Genomic DNA, 8513 nt, shown 5'->3' with positions numbered 1-8513 from the left:
CCTTCCTCAGGGTCTAATTTCCGAAATTGCCAATTACTGATGCCAGAGAGTAAATCAGGTTTCTCAAGCCTCACTCAGCTATAAAATCAAGACCTTGTCCACTATGGCCCCTATCTAGGAAGTCTTCCTACACTCTAGCAGAGACCAGATACTTCATTCACAGCTTATCTGAGTTTGCAGCCAGGCTGTTAATATTCCTGTCATGTGCCATCCTGGCATTTTTCCTCATTTTGCTTTTCCCAATGCCATGAGGTGAGTTCTATCAAATATAAGAAATGAACAGTTGTCACAATGCATGGCCTGAGAATGCTTGGTGCCTAGAGAGGCTATTAGGACAGTCCCTGAGTATGACACTCTGCTTTGCACATTAAGTATGTCTTGATGTCCACAGGGCTTGGGAAGGAAGCAAGTGGAATTTATTTCTTATCTTTTCCCCTTTCCTTTCACTCCCCATCATTCAAAATGCTCCCTACCAGAGGCTGCCTGATTAAGCAATAGGTATGTATGCGAGTAGAAAGCATTACTCTATCCTGCCTCAATTTCCCATTGTGCAGAGAGTCCATTCGTCTGAAACCTAGGTCTTAGGGCCAGAAGGGTACAGGCATATCTCTGGGTCCCACGAGAGCTAAACATGTCCTAGCAAATGGGTCCACTGCACTACAGTTTACCCATCAGTTCTCTATCACTTGCTGCTTAGGATCTCACATTCTTGTAGTAGTAGTAGTATGAGCAGGTCATCCAAGAAAAGCAATGAATACATGCCACACTAGTTTAAGAAAAAGGTTGATGGTTCTTGTAGCCTAAAGATGGAGAGAACCACCAAATGTAGCCTAAAGATGGAGAGAACCACCAAATCTCTCAGGCCAGGAAAGATATAATTATGTCTTGACAGCACCTGGTAGCTGGAACTGAAACTAAATCAAATCAAACCCACCATCCAGTCAGTTCCCACTCACAGCAACCCTCCATTGGGTTCCCAGGACTGTAAATCTTTACACAAGGAGGCTACTCATCTTTCTTCCACAGAGTAGTTAGTACCTTTGAACCAATCACATTTCTACTGGGACCTCTGGGACACTAGTGATAAGAAGCTGCAATTATTTTTGGCATCCCTAAAGAACAACCCTTTGTTCTTTAGGGATGCTAGGAGTCAGAATCAACTTGACAGCAGTGGGTTTGGGTTGGGTTTTGAGAGGCAAATAATAAAGATGTCAAAGTCCAGATTAAGAAGTAACTTAAAATTGACTATCAGGCATTATTTCTCTTCCAAGAAGTCATCAAGGTAGGTCCCCACTGGTTACAAATTTAAGCCCCTGGGCTCACAGTTCGTCAGGTCTCAGCCCAGCTACTTCTGTCAAAAGCAGAAATTCTAGCTCTCCTATACACTAACTATATAGCTTTGGGCAAGTCACTTTATCTCTGAAAGTCTCAATTTCCTCATTTGTAAAGTGTAAAGAATAATGATGGGAGTTTCTCTTTTCCCTATTAAAAAAATAAACTTTAGAAGCTGTGAACATATGCTAATGAAAGAGGAAGAAAAATTCAGAAAAGGAGATAAGAATAGTGACACAACTCAGAAAATATAATCGATGTCACTGAACTATGCATGTAGAAACTGTTGAACTGTGTAAGTTTTTGCTTAGTATATGCTCAATAACAAAATTTTTAAAAAGTAGATGTCTCTGGAACACTTAGGCTAGTGTCTGGTACATAGTAGGTTCTCAGAAAGAACAGTTACTGATAAGATCCAGTTACTGAGGAGTCTCTGTCTCCATAATCTAAAAGAAGAGTCTCCACAGTGTTTTCTGGTGCAACTCATTGACATAAGATGTATGTGTGCCCAACACACTCCATGGTCATGGTCAAAGTCAGCCCATCTCCAGGTTACTGATGTGCTCTGTTCTCCTTTCTCAACCACTCAAGATAGACTTCGATTGCAACCCAGGTTCCCATTCCCAGCCAGAACACATCTACCCACCTGTCAAAATGATAACATATCTATCCACCTGTCAGAATGACAGAATGATATTTGCAGATGCTCAGTGATTATGGGACCTTATCATCCACACCCTTATTTAAAGAAAGCTTCTCAAGAAAGGACTGTAGCCACATATCAATGTATCCATACAGCAAAATCCTTCCCAACACAGCACTGCAAAGTGCAACTGCTACTGGATCAGATTTATCACATGACATGAACCCCACTAATCTAAAGTTTAGACTCTAAAGCAATAGATCAAAGGGTGGGCTCTTGTTTCTCTAACCTACTTGGAATCCTCCAAAAGAACAAAATTCTACCAATGACTTTACAGATGGAAGATTCAAACCATTTCAGACAAAACTTCCAGGATTTCACCCATTTCAGAGTTCTACTTCCAGTCAACAAAAATAGGTGGAAGTCATCAGATGTCCTCTGCGAACTAGTTAATACATTGTACTCTTGATAGCAGCTGTGCCCAATGGTGACAGTTGGGCCCCACAGAGCAATCTGGGTGTACGTACTTCTACTTTGTCCTGCTCCCAAGGCTAGCACTGAGGAATGTGAATGACCATGTGATGTGCCAGCACAGTTAAACAAAGAAAGCCATCATGTCCATTTACTCATATACCTGTCCTCAGCTGGCCCAGGTTGAGATGGAAGAAAGGCTTTCATTTTTCTGGAACAGAAGTGCACTTCTTTGTTATTATTATTGATCTCCCTGGATTTCTTTATGGCCACAAATAAATAGTCCAATTTGATTAGGGGCTGATTTAGCCTCTAAGGTGAGATACATCAATAACAACAGCTGAGAATCGTGGAGACATCAATTTGGTTATAGTTGATCTGAAACATTCAGGGAGGGAGCAAAGTCCACCTTCACCACTTAGCCGCTCCTTCTGGGTGTCAGTGGTCTCCATTCCATAGGGAACTACTGACCTTCAACTCTGGGAGAGATTATGAAGTAACAAACATAAGGCATTGCCATGGTTATGGACATTTCACAATGTCCATCTCTGATGTGGCCTCTCAAAACCTCTTTCAGAATAGAAAGATAACTAGTAAAATGGGTATGAAGTTCCAAGGAGGGGAGGATAGGAGCAGAGGGGTGAAGATGGCCAGGGAGGAAACCAAAGGCTTACACAATTTGACGGGTAGAGGGAAGGGTAGGTAAAGGAATTTTTAAAGGTAGGTAAATTTTTAAAGTAGGTAAAGGGAAAGATCCAGCTGGGATATAGAAAGACAGGGTCATGGTTGGCATATTATAATGCTGATTAACTTTATAAAATAATAATGAATGGGAGGGACTATATGAAACACAATGAATGACAACAGTGTGAAAAACAATGTATATGAACTTTGTAAGCAAACCATTATAAAATAAAATTTCTTTAAACAACAACAAAAAATAAAACCCCTTTCAGAGGTTATGTAAAGAGATGGCTCATGCTGCTTTTGCTTTAGAATGGATTCAAGTTCTAGTTCTACCATACGCTGCAGAGCTCTGGGTAAGTGACTGAGCCTCTTCATCTGTAAAATGAGTGTATTGATTGTGACTGCACTGGCAGAAACCCAGTCTCATCCCACTCAAATCCTCACCCTCTTTTCAGTTTTTTCAAGCCACTTGCAAGGATGCTCTTCAAAGTGCCACACCTCTTGCCCCCTGGCCTCCCAGTCAAAGCCACTCTCATGGCCAAGACTCTCCCTTGCCTTTTACTCTTCACTTTTCCTGTCTCAGGAAATAATTTCTCTGAGAAGCTTTCTCTTACCCTCCCTTAAGATTGTGCCAGGGACCCCACAGTCTCATGTGCTCCCCAAACCACAACACTAGAGTCATCTGCCTTCTTTATTAGACCGTGAGTGCTGGGAGGGCGGAAGCTGAGTGTCTCCTTTGTCTCAGTATCTATCATAGGATGAGACGCAGAGTAGGCAACCATCGAATGAATAAACAAGCCTGGGATGATGAGTCACTGTCCTGGCTACTACTGTCCTAGAGAAAATTACACCAAAATGTATTGGCCTATCGGCTGCTGCCAAGTCAATTCTGAGTCATGGTAAACTCGTGTGTCAGAGTAAACTGTACTCTGTATGGTTTTCATAGCGGTGATTTTTTCTTGTCAATAATGTTTAAAATTTCATTTTAATTATAATGTTAATGAAAATTTACAGAAAAGTTGGATTTTCATTCATTCATTGTTGCTATTTTCCTCCCTCCCCTTCTCTTCCCCCTTCCCCAAGGAGTGTCAAAAGTAGATTGCCTTTACCCTGTCTTTTGCCCAAATCCTTGCCCCTTCCTTGCCCCCTCCCTCCACCGCCAAACTGTAACGATGGGCAAAGTCCAGTGTTGATTTTATGAAACATGATGCATGGGAATGATTGAATGAAACACAGTGTGAATGAAGAATACTATGAAATGTAATGTCTACCAAACTTTTTAAGCAAAACAATAAAATTATTTTTTTAAGAAAAAGGCAGAGGGAAAATAGATTGCCAAGTTTTTCTTCTGAGGCACTTCTAGGTGAACTTAAACTGCCAACTTTTTCATTTCAGCCAAACTTCTTAACTTCTGACACCACCTAAGGACTCCTGTGGGCCTACAAGTATTTTCATTAGATTCTGTGGGTCAGGTACTCAGGCAGGGCCTGGTGGAAATGGCTTGTCTCTGTCTCTCTTTTTTTTTTTTTTAAATTTATTTTATTTCATTATTTTTTGTGTGTACCGTCAAATCAGATCTGACTGGTACAGGAGGAGATTGTTCCTCCTTCTCCAGCAGAGCATCTGGTGGATTCGAACCATGCATCTGAGATTACAGTTGCAGCTTCTTGCCACTAGGCCACCAGAGCTCGCCTTTCTCTGTCTCTTAATAACTGTGGCTTCAGCTAAAAAGCCTTGCCAGTTAGGGACTGGAGCAGTTGTCAGTCACGCTCCTATAGGTTAATGTTGTCTGCTTGCTGAATCCTCAGCTGAGACTTTGAACCAGAGCACTTACAAGTGGCCTCTCCAAGTGGTCAGGGCTTCTTCACAGTATGGTAATCTCAAGGTAATTAAACTTCTTACTTGGAAGCTCAGAACTCCAGCACAAGAAAACCAGTGAGGAAAACAGAAGCTGTGTTCTCTCTTGTGACACAGCTCAGAAGAGAACATATGGGTATTTTCATATTTCTACTGTTTTTCTTCCAACTTCCACTTAGGATGTGGAAACAGCACTGGTCAACAAAGAGGAGATTCTAATAGGAGGCCCTTTTCCGGCCTCTCCCCTTCTTTCTGTCCCAGTCCTGAGGGTCTAGAACAGAGCAGCTCACACCCTCTCCTCGGCTGACCCTTAGCGTGAGGAAGGACACCAGCATTAACACAAGATGAGGTTTTAAATTGGGCCAGACTGGCCTGTTGTCAGGTGTCATTGGGCCAATTATGACTCACAGTGACCCTATGAATAACAGACCAGAATCTTGCTCTATCCTGTGCCATCATCATCATGTCTGATATACTTGAGCCCATTGTTAAAGACACTGTCAATCCATCTTGTAGGAGTCTTCCTCTCTTCCCCTGACCCTCCACCTTTCCTAATATGATGTCATTTTCCAAGGACGGGTCCCTCCTAATAACAAGCCCAAAATATAGACAACTGGGAACTCTGGTAGCCTAATAGTAAGAAATTGGGCTGCAATCCAGAAGGCAGCCAGTTCAAATCTACCAGCTGCTCCTTGGGAGAAAGATGGGCATCTCCTCCTGTTTGATTAAACTGCCTCTGTAAACCTGCTGGAAGGTCAGCTATGGGTCAGTTCTGGCTCAACGGTACACAAAAGATGACTCATGGGTGTTCTTCCATGGGTCTCTGCTATAACTTAATATTTTTCTTTGAAGGATCATTGCAAAAAACCTAGGAATTAGTTCCACTACAAATAATGGGTAAAAACAAACAAACAAAAAAACCCCCACACAACCCAAAGTATAGAAGACTAAGTTTCAGCATTCTTGCTCTAAAGAGCAGCCTGGTTATGCTTCCTCCAGCCCAGAAGCTCTCATACTCCAAAATGAACGGTATTTCATGAGAGTTATCTGAGGTATTGTGAAGGGACAAAGAAGCAAGAGGCCACAAGTATAGCTGCTGGCAGCAGGTGGAGAAGGATAAACCCACGCCAATCTGTACCCTAATGAGCTCAAACTGTCCAATAAACCAGAGGCACACAGAAGCAAAGCCAAAGCAAGAGTATTCACTTCCAAATCCATTTTTTTTTCTCTGAAATATCATTTCCCGTTATAAGTATTTTTAAAGACATAGTTTTCCTGGTGACAAGAGTTGGGGAAACGAACTAATTCTGCCAAAAGAACTTGTGAAGTGCCTAGTGCATCCTTGGAAGAGAGGCTCACTGCAACAGAAAAATCATGAAGAGAAATAATTAGAACTGGCATTTACTGAGCACCTACTATGTGCAAAGCCTTAAACACAGCTTAACCCATTTATTTAATCCTTCATGTCACTCAAGCTAGTATTATTAGAAGAACATTTTATAGATAAAGAAATGCAAGCACAGAGAAGTGAAGTGACTTGCTGAAGGACACAAAGCTGAGTCAGAATCTGAGCCTAATATATCTGTCTCGCAAGCCTCAACATCAACTAGCAACTCAATGGCAACTTCTTTTGTTTTGACAACTACAGCAGAGATGGTGAGAGTGGCCCAGGTTTGAGCAGTTTTTTGCTGTACATAAGGTCGCAAGGAGGCAGGGCCAACTTGAGGCAACAAATACCACCACAAACCCTAATAAGCATTCTCCACTTATACCCAGAAAAATCCCTTCACTGATTATTACTGCCATAATCTCTTTCAATTGCCCTTTTGTCTTCTTTTTAATTTGAACTCTGGAGTTAATATTCTATGGTTTGGGGAGTTTGGAGGGTTTTCTTCATTATTTTTTCCTTTTGCTTTGCATTGTTGTTGTTTACTATCAAGTCAAAACTGACCCATAGCTGACCCTCCAGAGGGTTTTCAGAGGCAGATTAATCACACGGGAGGAGATTGCTCATCTTTCTCCCATGGAGCAACTGGTGGATTTGAACCGCAAGGCTTTGGTATTGCAGAGCAGTTTCTTATCACTAGGCCAACAGAGCTCCTCATGCTTTGTTTAAGGCTGCTCCAATCTGACATTTAACACTAAGTGCTAGATGCTTTTACTGACTTCCAAAAAATGGGGTAAAGGAAATAAAATAATTCTTATTAAAATATCTTATAATAACATTTTTTTAAACGAGCATCCTTTTTAACACTTGATCTTAGCCAAAAGGCCACCAAGAAGTCAATGAGCATCCTTTTTTTTTTTCAAATGTACCCACATAATTCTGGGTACACAGAAAGGATTCACTAGCATCTTAACCTCTCCACACCCCTGGAGGCTGAGAAACCAACCTCCTCCCACTGTTCTTCCTAAGGGGGAAAAAGCATTCTGAGCAGACGAAGTAGCAAGAGCAAGAGGCTCCAAAGCAGGAGAGAGTGAAATGTATTCAAGGAAGGCAGGCAAAGTGGCTGGGATAAAGCTAAGGAAGTTGGTAGGGACCATATCAACAATGCCTGATGCTAACAGGAAGAAGTTTAATTTATGCTATCACCCTTCTGCCTCATAAGAGGCCTGGTTAACAGTTCACAGCAACCTCCAGCACCAGGGAAGAAAGGCCTGGTGATCTGCTTCCATAAGATCACAATCAAAACCCTGTAAGACAGAGTATTACTACTCTGTAATGTGCTGGGTCACTATGAGCGGAATAAACTTGATGGCAGCAGGCTTGGTTTGGTTTGAGATCATTCCTAAGACAGAAGAGACCTGGAACCCTAAGGTGCAACAAACAAACTCAGAGGCAGGGGGCCATTGGCGTCATGACTGGGGACAATCAGAGAGAAGGGTGGAAGGAGAAGGACAGGCAGAAGGGAAAACAGACTGCAATGTGGATAGGCTTCTACTGTGAGGCAGGATGTCAAAGCCCAAGCCCCACCCAGTCAGACTGTCCCAGCCAAGTCCCAACATGCTTTGATGGCCAGTCATTATTTTTGTCATATGCAGGCATGTTGTTAGGAGGTGTCAGTCCTTGGAGAAGGGCATCATCTGTAGAAAGGTGGAGGATTAGCATAAAAGAGGAAGATCCTCAACAAGATGGATTGATAGAGTGATTGTGGCAATGGGCTCAAATGTGTTAGAGATGGTGAGGACGCCATAGGATAAGACAGGGTTCAGATCTGTTGTTCATAGAGTCACTGAGTCACTATGAGCTGCAGTTGACTCAAGGGTACATAACAATAACAATTGCTAAGAATGAGTATTAAGAAGAGATACAGCCATGTCACACAACTTTTCTGATTTTAAACCATGCAGTGTTTCCATGTTCTGTTCACATAACTATTTCTTTGGTCTGTGTACTGGTCTCACATGAGCACAATTAAGTGTTCTGGGATTCTTCTCAATGATAGCCAAAATTTGTTATGCGTAAGTAGTCAACTCAACCAAACAGCACATAACAACAACTAATTAGAATAGAGTAGGGTAG

This window comes from Elephantulus edwardii, unplaced genomic scaffold (genome assembly GCF_000299155.1).
Source record: "Elephantulus edwardii isolate Elephantulus edwardi_28Jun2011 unplaced genomic scaffold, EleEdw1.0 scaffold00015, whole genome shotgun sequence".
In the NCBI taxonomy this organism is placed as follows: domain Eukaryota; kingdom Metazoa; phylum Chordata; class Mammalia; order Macroscelidea; family Macroscelididae; genus Elephantulus; species Elephantulus edwardii.
The sequence above is the reverse complement of the archived record's forward strand: the minus strand, read 5'-3'. Positions refer to the sequence as shown.